This window comes from Pantherophis guttatus, chromosome 2 (genome assembly GCF_059756535.1).
Source record: "Pantherophis guttatus breed Tessera chromosome 2, ASM5975653v1, whole genome shotgun sequence".
In the NCBI taxonomy this organism is placed as follows: Eukaryota; Metazoa; Chordata; class Lepidosauria; order Squamata; family Colubridae; genus Pantherophis; species Pantherophis guttatus.
The window spans coordinates 24362432-24370619 of record NC_142064.1 but is presented as its reverse complement, the minus strand read 5'-3'; positions in this window follow the sequence as shown (position 1 = coordinate 24370619).

The following is an 8188-nucleotide window of genomic DNA, read 5'->3' as shown; positions in this document are numbered from 1 at the left end:
AGAGGCGGTGGTTCGACCCCTCCTTAAGAAGCCCACCCTGGATCCAGACTCCCTTAACAACTATTGTCCAGTCTCCAACCTTCGCTTTATAGTGAAGGTTGTTGAGTCCATGGTGGCACAGCAGCTCCCTCAGTTCCTGGACGAAACTGACTACCTGGACCCGTACCAATCGGGTTTCAGGCGCAGTTACAGCACGGAAACGGCATTGGTCGCCCTGGTGAATGTTCTCTGGTGGGCCCGGGATGGGGGTTATTCCTCCATCCTGGTCCTACTTGACCTCTCAGCGGCTTTCGATACCATCGACCATGGTATCCTGCTGCAGCGACTCGGGGGGTTGGGGATAAGGGGCACTGTTTGGCAGTGGTTCTCCTCCTACCTCTCGGATTGCTTGCAGTTTGTATGGATGGAGGTCAGAGGTCCTCCCCGAGACCTCTCACTTGTGGGGTGCCTCAGGGGTCAGTTCTCTCCCCCCTGCTCTTTAACATCTATATGAAGCCACTGGGTGAGATCATTTGTGGTTTTGGGGTGAGGTATCATCAGTACGCTGATGATACTCAGCTTTATATCTCCACCCCAGACCACCCTGGGGATGCCCTTTCCATGATGTCCTGTTGCCTGGAAGTGGTGTGGGCCTAAATGGGAAGAAACAGACTCAGACTCAACCCATCCAAGACTGAGGGCTATGGATGCTGGCATCCCGTGATCTTGTGGCCCCGTCACTTGTGATAGGAGGGGAGGTACTTACTCCCTCAGAAAGGGTTCGCAATCTGGGTGTCCTCCTGGATTCACGGCTGTCTCTAGAAGATCATTTGACGGTCGTAACCAGGGGGGCCTTTGCACAAGTACGCCTGGTGCGCCAGTTGTGCCCTTTCCTAGACCGGGATGCCCTCGCCATGGTCACTCATGCCCTTGTTACTTCTCGGTTGGACTACTGTAACGCCCTCTACATGGGGCTGCCCTTGGGATGCACCCAGAGGCTTCAGCTAGTCCAGAATGCGGCCGCACAGGTTGTTACGGGAGCTTCTTGTTACTCCCGTGTGACACCTCTCCTGCGCGAGCTACACTGGCTGCCAGTGGTCCTCCGGGTCCGTTTCAAGGTGCTGGTATTAACTTATAAAGCCCTACATGGCTTAGGCCCAGGTACTTGCAGGAGCATCTTCTGCCATCCTCCCACCATCCCGTATGCGCTCACAGAATGGGCCTCCTCAGGGTACCATCGGTTAGACAATGTCGGCTGGTGGCCCCCAGGGGGAGAGCATTCTCTGTGGAAGCGCCGACCCTCTGGAATGGTTTGCCCACCGGGCTTAGGACACCCTGACCTCCTCTCCTTCTGCCGCGAACTGAAGACGTGGCTCTTTCATCAAATGGACTGACCCGTCTAGGGGCTTTTACATTGTAATAATTTTAATTAATTTTAACTGGATTTTAATTTACATTTAAATTTGTTGAATTTTATTCTTTGTAAGCCGCCCTGAGTCCTTTGGGAGAAGGGCAGCATAAAATTGCATAAATAAAATAAATAATAAATAAACCGGTAGAAACCCACCACTGATGGTGGCGCAGTGGTTAGAATGCAGTTGTTGTTGTTGTTAGTTGCGAAGTCGAATCCAACCCATCATGACCCCATAGACAACGTTCCTCCAGGCCTTCCTGTCCTCTACCATCCTTTGGAGTCCATTTAAGCTCACGCCTACTGCTTCAGTGACTCCAGCCAGCCACCTCATTCTCTGATGTCCCATTCTTCTTTTGCCCTCAATCTTTCCCAGCATTAGGCTCCTCTCCAGTGAGTCCTTCTTTCTCGTCAGATGGCCAAAGTATTTCAGTTTCATCTTCAGATTCTGGCCTTCTAAAGAGCAGTCAGGGTTGATCTCCTCTAGGACTGACCAGTTTGATGGCCTTGCAGTCCAAGGGACTCGCAGGAGTCTTCTCCAGCACTATAGTTCAAAGAATGCAGTATTGCAGGCTAATTCTGCTTATTGCCAGGGGTTTGATCCTCACTGGCTCAAGGTTGACTCAGCCTTCCATCCTTCAAGGTCAGTAAAATGAGGACTCAGATTGTTGGGGGCAATATGCTGGCTCTGTAAATTGCTTAGAGAGGGCGTTAAAAGCACTGTGAAGTGGTATATAAGTCTAAGTGCTATTGCTATCCTGAATTAACATTTCTGTCTCTTACTGAAATTTCAGTACAAGAAGAATGTCAGCTTTGACATTCTTCTTGGGGACATATGACCAGCTTAAATGGAAATCTTGGAAATAAGCAGCTGTCCAACAGTTAATCCCTGGAAGAGTTTGTTCTACTGTGTTGGACCTCTGACCTTGATGTTATCATTAAAAGTGAAGGTTCTACTCATCTGCATCCCAGTATGGATGATTCCACGTTTCATTGATTCAGCAGCATTGTTTCTCTTCATCATGACTCGTAGTGAGTATGCCTCACCCAGTAAATTGTAGGAAATGGTGGGATAGGTGCTATGAGTAAATGCCCCATCCTGAGGCCTTTGGAAAGCCCAAAAGATATTGCATATCTTTCTCCAAAGGACACCATCCTGCCTTTATAACAAATATTCTGAGAATATAAAAGTGAAACTAACTTCATTGCCTTTCCAGAACCAGATGCAGAAGCTGGGGAGATCCCTTTCAGGTCCTTGCTTCTGAAGCTTCCAAAAGAAAAATTATTTATCTTCTCTATCAAGAACCTCATTTCTTCAGGGTTAGTTTGTCAAGGACTGTAGACCAGGGATAAATGCTGTGACCTCACAGCCTCATATACAAGCACATTCTTCTGTTTCTTTTTTTTTTTCCTCTTTAAAATCTTCTTTCGCTTCTGCTCTCCTTCCCTGTCTAGTAGCCGACAGATTGGTCTGGATAGAAATCTGTGCGCTGGTTAATATGTTCTCTCTTCTAATAGTATAGTACACACCCAACATTCAGTATCATCAAAATCACAGAACACATAAATTCTATGAAGTTCACATTTCAGTTGAAGTTATTAAGGAACATATGTTTTTATTTACTGCATTGCATTGAATTGCATTGGGGGGGGGTGTTCAATGCCTTCTTTTTTCTGAGAATTTAAAGTTCCACATATGGAGTACTCTTCTTTCTTAATTTTATCTCCAAAGCAATCCTGTGAGGTGAGGTGGGCTGAGTAAGTGTAACTACATCAGAATCGCCTCCTAACACAACTACACTATACTAGCTCCTTGCCATTTATATTTAAAAAGATCCCCCTTTCACCCATATACAGTAGGTAATGTACATCTTCTTTAGTCATGGGTCCACTACCAGAAGCCTGGGAGTTTATGCAGCATTTTAACTGTTCTTACCTCTGAACTCTTCTGCACAGAGAGCTCTGATGTTGTTCCTGGGATCTGGTGGAGCCACTCTCCCAGTTTAGGAGACACATCTCCAAGTGCTCCTACCACCACTGGAACTATTTGGCCTTTACTTTCCACTTCATCTCTAGTTCCTCCTTCAGGCCCTGGTACTTCTCCAGCTTCTCATATTCCTTTTTCCTAATGTTGCTTCACTTGGCACCACTACACCTCTCACTACCTATGTCTTCTGGTCCTTGTCTACTACCACAGTGTCTGGTTGATTGGTGAGTGCCCTTCTGTCTGTCTGGCTCTGGAAATCCCACAGAATTTTAGCCCTGTTATTCTCCATGACCTTCTATAGAATCTCCCAGTCTGAACATAGGAGGGTCTAGCCCATGCATTGTGCAGATGTTTCTGTACACAATGCTAGCACCTTGGTTTTGCATTTAGCGCATGCCATCCCTGCCTTCATGTTGCATCTTGCCACTATGTGTTGGAATATCTCTAAGTCCTCTCTGCATAGTCTGCAATTCTGGTCCTGTCTAGTGTAGATCTCTGATTCTATGAGCCTGTGCTTAGTGCCCATTCTTGTGCTTCTATGATCAGTGCATTCCAACACTTTCCAGTCACTGGTAGGATTTCCCAATTTCTGTCACTTCAGCTATCCGTGAATGGTACATCCCATGCAGGATCTTGTCTTACTATGACAGTTCTTCTGCTTGATCTTCTCTCAGTGGCTAATCTTTGGGTGTCATCTTATTGCTATACCATGGAATGCTCTGGATTTCATCCAGAATAGTGTCTTTGATAGACTCCCTCCACCCTCTTTTCAGCTGGTGTATAGACTATGGTGTATAGTTTTGGACTTTGGGTGGAAACTCCAGCTGGACGTTCCATTAGTTGCTGATGAAACAAAGGATATTCTTTAAGCAAGAATATATTCCGATGGTTCTATAAAGGCAACATATTCGAATAATTTGTTGATTTTCATGCTATTTCACTAACAAAAAAACATTCTGGCCTGTTGTGATATAGATATAAAAGCCTGCACTCCACAAACCTATTATCATGCCATCATAATGAATGGAACTGTATAGTGTATGCAGATGCCTGACAAATATTGATGTCTGCAAAAACATAGATGTTGTTACAAATTCTTTTACTTCTCTTTAAGAACTCAGTTATCATATTCCTCTGTTGATTCGCATTCTATTGAATGGCAAAAAAACCTTACCTGGGAGTAGAATTACTGAAGAAATTGTCTAACACTTGCTGGGTGTGTCAAGAGTGCAACATTATCAGTTGTTAAAGCAACACTTTCAGTAATTGCATTACTTCTGAATACAATTAACAAGGCATCAAATTCAGCAGTCAGTGTAGAGACATATGGCATGCTAAAGCATATAAACTTTTGCTCTGTGTTTTGTCTGAATCCTTTTAGTGAAGTGATTCTTAAATTTAAAGGGGTATCAGATTACTTGCCAAAGTCAGCCTGTAAAGTGGCTCCAGCTTAGTTCTGTATTTTTTCTGTTGGTTGATTAAACTGAGGATTCATAAGAAGAATTTCAACTACACTGTGAATAATATATATATTGTTATTGTAAAATAAAATGCAAACTAGTGAAAAGTGAATCCACTATACATTCACAAAAATTCAAAGCTATGTTATAGTTGTGTAGGAAGCCCCTCTCCCCAGATTAACATATTTTTTATTCTTAATATTAAAAAGAAGCAGGATAAAATATTTCCCACAAAGGAGAAATGGAGAAAAATCTTAACAAAGGTAGAAAGCAACCCCTGCCATAGGAAAACAGCCTCAAGCAGAATCTTGAAGAGATTGGTCTTTTGTAGAGATTGGAGATTTTGTATCCATTCAGAAAGACTGGGCCAATCTATTCATAAGCAGAGACTCCAAATAAGAAACACAATTAGGCAAGCCAGAGCTGACAAGATTAGCTCAGGCAAACACCTAGGATTTGCATTTCCCCTTTTGCCTGTAGAGCCAGCCATGACCCCGTAGGAATCTGGCAACAGCCATTAAAATATTAAAGAACACATTCTTACATAGGAGCAGGCTGTTCTGTCCCCGTCTCCACACATACACAAACACAGCCAGCCGAGGGTTAAGAAAGCACTTGGCACGCACACAGGTTGTTATCTCAAACTTGGCAACAATATAAGCACCGTCTGCCAAGAACTTTACTGCAACAGATAACATAAAATTACATACGCATTGTAAATAGTCCAGCAAAACAATATCCCTTCGGCAGCTTCAGGCGTTGTTCAAGTGACTAGCCAGAGTTAGTTTTTGTTCGTCACAGAGTTTTACCAGCCACCACCCTCTCTTATATAGTCTCTGGGGTGTGGTCTAGTGACTCAGCTATAATCCCTAGCACGCCTCCTTAACTGCTGCAACCGTTTATCATGCATTCGTTGGCGTGCATCCAGGAACGACGGCTTTCCTTCCTCGCTCTCATCAGAGACACCTGGCTCCTGGCCAATCTCCCCTTCCTCGGCCGGCACCTGAGGCAGTGCCAGAGGGGAGGGGCCTGGAGAGGGAGGCCTGGCTGACTCCTCTCCCTCATGTTCAGAGCCTTCTTCCGATGAGATAGGCTCAGAGGGCGGGGCCACAACACAGGCATCTCAATCACAAAGTCCCAAATAATGTATAAAAGCCCACCTATCCTAACCCCATTTTGTCAGCCACCCCAGAAACATGCTGCTGTCACTGAAGTTTCTGGCATCTAAATAAACAGAGACCTTTTTTTCCAGCAGCCAGACTCCATTTTATTTCCCGGCTTGGAACTGGACCAGATTTTTCTTTGTTTTGTTCTGATCATATCACAACTTGAATGACAATTGACAATATCCAGTGTACTCAATCCAAAGTGTTATATTTTCTTGATCTGAAGAACTCTGATCATTTCAAAGCCATTACAATAACGATACAGACAGATCTGAAATTGAACTAAAGCTCTAGAGAGATATAAACATGAGTGGAGAAGAAAAAAGCACGGTGAACTAAATGTTCATTCTATTGAAAGAAATGAAAATATTTTTTTAATAAACTGTTGGTTGCATCCTATTGACATTCCCATACTTCCATCAGATGCAAGCTGTGTACAGAGATTTTCATGTCTGTATCACACTAAGATTTGAGAATAAAGTATAAAAGTTTAAGTGACATTGGTTTACTATTAATAGAATGGAAACTCTCCAAAGCTCTGGTCTTGAAGCAGAAATTAATCAGCCTCCAGAATTGCAAAGTGTAGGCAGATTTAACTAATGTATATACTTACACGTGTCTTTCATTCCATTCTCATCCTTCTCACAGACTTCTCATTTGGTCAACTATGTCAATCAACCAAACATTGAATAAACAATAGCATATCTTAATTCACCCTGCTTCATGTATTTGACAAAGCAATTTGTAGCTCACACAAAGTTATGCTTTTTAATATAGTTGCTTAGTTGGAAAAGATGCTTCCAGTTTCCTGATTTTTTTTCTCTGTAGCTCACTGACATCTAGTGAATTCCCCAAGATATCTGTACTAGCTGCACTCAGAAGTATAAAATAAATTCTTTATCAAGTTGTTGTACTGTTTTCCTGCCTAGGTTTTACATAAAATGTTGGAAAATTTGTTTGGGTTTTGTTTTCCTTGTAGTCTCAAATGTGGTTGGTAAATACTTGCTTGCAATATAAAGAACAAAGAACAATGCCCCTTAATTTCATTCAGGTCACTATATTTATTTCAAACACATAAAATTGTGCTCTACTGATGCCAACTCATAAATATTTCTGACTCACATCTGTTAGGTAACATATCACTGAATACCAGAAGCTGATTTTTATGGGATACCTCTAAATATTTTCTTATTTATAGGGAGTTGTATTTTCAATCACTAAAAAGTGTTCTGACATTTATGTTGCTTAATATGCCTTTTAATTGCTGTTACATCAAAGTACTCCTGCTTGTTTTTCTTTCTATTTTTTCCATCCCAGTTGAGCTCTTGAGATGCTGGAAATCGAGTAGCAGTTCACATCTGCACAACTTTAAATGAACAGAAAATTAATGCCAACCAATTTCATTTTTAGTAAAAAAATATATAAAAATTATCCTATACAAGCCAAAAGAAAGACAAGGACAGGGCTGCATCAACTCTGATATATGCTTGAGCAGGTAAAGGCAAGAATGCTGCTAAATTAAATCTACTGTATGGAAATACATTCATTTTTCTGATTAAAGAAAGGTTGATTTTAAAATAATATTAAACTATATTGTGTGTTAAGCATTAACAGAAAGGAGAGAGAGAGAGAGAATTGGAAAATTGTAAAGAATATAAAGTTCTGCTGTATTTCAATATCAGTTGAATAAATTCCTGTGAATATATTGTTCCTAAATTAAGCCCCTTCCATTTTTATTCATTACAATATGTAATATTTTAAAAGAAGCAAAACATTATCCTTTCAATAGATGATAGAGATAGATAGATAGATAGATAGATAGATAGATAGATAGATAGATAGATAGATAGATATAGAATTCATTAGCAACACAAATGCCAATCTTTGTGAACGCCCTTGAGAGTTTTGTACCAAATTTTAATTTAATTTAATTTAATTTAATTTAATTTAATTTAATTTAATTTAATTTAATTTAATTTAATTTAATTTAATTTAATTTAATTTCCAAATTATATACTGCCCTTCTTCCTGAGGACTCAGGGCGGTGTACAGCCAAAATAAGAACATAGAATACAAATATTAAAAACAGTTAAAAAAAAAATAAATTTGGCCCAGAATTTAAGAAATCACAAACCGATTAAAAGAATTTAAAAAATTTCTTCTTAAACCAGCCCGGCTTGCTGGA